The sequence below is a fragment of the Ceratosolen solmsi genome, unplaced genomic scaffold, assembly GCF_000503995.2.
Source record: "Ceratosolen solmsi marchali unplaced genomic scaffold, CerSol_1.0 scaffold25, whole genome shotgun sequence".
In the NCBI taxonomy this organism is placed as follows: Eukaryota; Metazoa; Arthropoda; class Insecta; order Hymenoptera; family Agaonidae; genus Ceratosolen; species Ceratosolen solmsi.
Genome location: NW_011948444.1, coordinates 336,946 through 339,314, shown reverse-complemented (window position 1 = coordinate 339,314; position 2,369 = coordinate 336,946).

Here is a 2,369-nt window from a genome sequence, read left to right as displayed (position 1 = left end):
ATCTCCGCCACCATCTCCGCCACCATCACACATACCAGTACCTCCACTACCATCTTCCCTCCTCCTCTCCTCACCTCATCGTCGGCCCTTCGTTCTTTTACGGCTACGAATAAATCTCTTTTAGTGCTTGGAATTTAGGAAATCATTGAGGCTCCGTGCTTTTCTGTTCTCACACGTAAAACTCCTCGGGATTCCTAGAAAATCTCACTTTTTTTCACCACAGCGACAAATTACTCCGTAAAACATTGACTCCATCCAAGACAGGAGACGATTAATTAAGCCTCTTGGTTTTAGAGTAAAGAACTAAGCGACGCGTTTAAAAGTAAATAAAGTCGGATATCGCGACACTTCGTTTATAATGATTTGAAAAGGATGCAAAAAAATCCCGTAAGAATTGGCTGAAGCCACTTATGTAAGCAGGCATCAAGATTAATTCTCGTTAAATTGGAAAATGACGGCTTAGCCTACTGCGGACGAACCCAATCGCCTCTGATTTTTAATTTCTTTCGGCACACCACCCAGAGCTCATTAAGGTCCTTTTAATTTATGTGTCCCCTCGTACATACACTACCCTCGGCCGGCCTATTCGAAGGTGCCTAATTTTTTGAAAAATCAACAGCAGGAAAATCGAGTATTGACCGCTAAGGACGGCGAGATCCTCGAGGAGTCGAGCAAAGTTCACCTGCTTTTTAACTTTTGATTTTTGATTGGCGAAGTTTCTCGTCCAGCTTCCAGCTTCCCCCGAGCCATTGAAGCCTCACGAGGGTTGAAAACTCGAGCGAATTGTCTCGATCGCGCTGATAAGCCCATGCCACTGAATAAGTAGGCCCGCCAAGGCAAAATAATTTGCGTTAAATACGACCTGAAATATCGCCGCGATTCTACGCCCCTTCCGCCGATGCAAGTACGGTGGATGAACTTTTCTACCCGCGGATGGATATGGGGGAGGAACCCCGGCTGCATCGTTAATTCGTTGCCAGACGCGCGATGCGTCGAGGCCACCATCGCCAACGACGACGATTGCTATTTTAAAAAATATGAGCGAGTGACGCGGTGTGGTGGTGAGAGGCTCGGAGATCCCATTCGTGAGATGCTAAAGCATAGGAGAGGATTCGCGATGTCGAAGTCCTGGCACCCACCGACGGATTATTATCTTTGAGGCCTCTCTACCAATGGCTGCCTCGGGACGGGAGATACCTTCGTCCATTTGTTAATCGTTAATGATGGGACGGACTGCCCGATTGCGTTCAAACATGCCAGAACGAGTGCCATAACGAGTCCCGTATTAATTTTGACGCGAAGCTCCACTTGCTGCCATTGGCCCATTGGCTCTTGAAAATTGTTCATAAATCATGAGTTATTTATTGGTTATACCAAGCAAAAGAACATGACATAGTTGTAGGGCCAAATTGTTGAACAAGTTAAAGGGACGAGCTAACTGGAGAAAAGCCAGTTAAAAACGTTCCACTATCCTATAGGTCCCATCGGGCTGTGCTGCTCTTCTTTGCGAAAATTAATTGGATAACAAATGCGATGATTATATTGTCTAAGGTAGTTTTACAAAGCTCGTCTCGACCAATGCATTGCGTAATATACATAATTTTAAATAATGCACGAGATTCAGATTGCTCGACAAGATAAAGCCGTACAGAGGAGAAAAGGAATAGAGTTGGTTTTCTAAAATAACTCCCGCACTGAGGGCGAAGATGGAAAAAAGAGTAAAATGGAAAACGGGAGTATAAAAGGGAAGAAATTAAAGAGCGAGTAAGAGTGCGTGTAAGAGAACGGGTAGAAGGGGAGATGGAGAGGGGGTGCGGAGGAGGGGGTAAACGACGGAGGGCGATATGCATAGAGGGACAGAAAGATAGAAGGCCGGATGCCGGCTTTTCGGTGCATCGTATATAGAGGAAGATAGCCGATAGGAAGAAAAGGAGCAAGAAAAGCCGAGCACAACGCAGTTGCCACCGCCGACCACGACGACCACGACGACGACGTCGACAATGACGATGAAGAAGTAGAAGCAGCACTAGTAACAGCAGCAGTAGTAGCAGTAGCAGTAGCAACAGCAGTAGCAAAAGCATCAGCATCAGCAATAGTAAAAGCAAGAGACGAAGAAGAAGAAGAAGACGATGACGACGATGTCGACGATGTTATAGCGACGGCAGCGACGAAGAAGACACGGAGGTGGGAGAGAGTCGGGAACGTGGATGACGAAAAGGGAAAGGACGAGAGAGATAGAGCCACATAATGCGATATTCCAGGTTTGCATGGCGGAACGCCCCTGTCCGTACGCATCGGGAGGAGTCTCGTATCTCTCGCACTTGCACTTATATTACACTGGGTGGATGCGACTAATGCCGTTGGCCGCT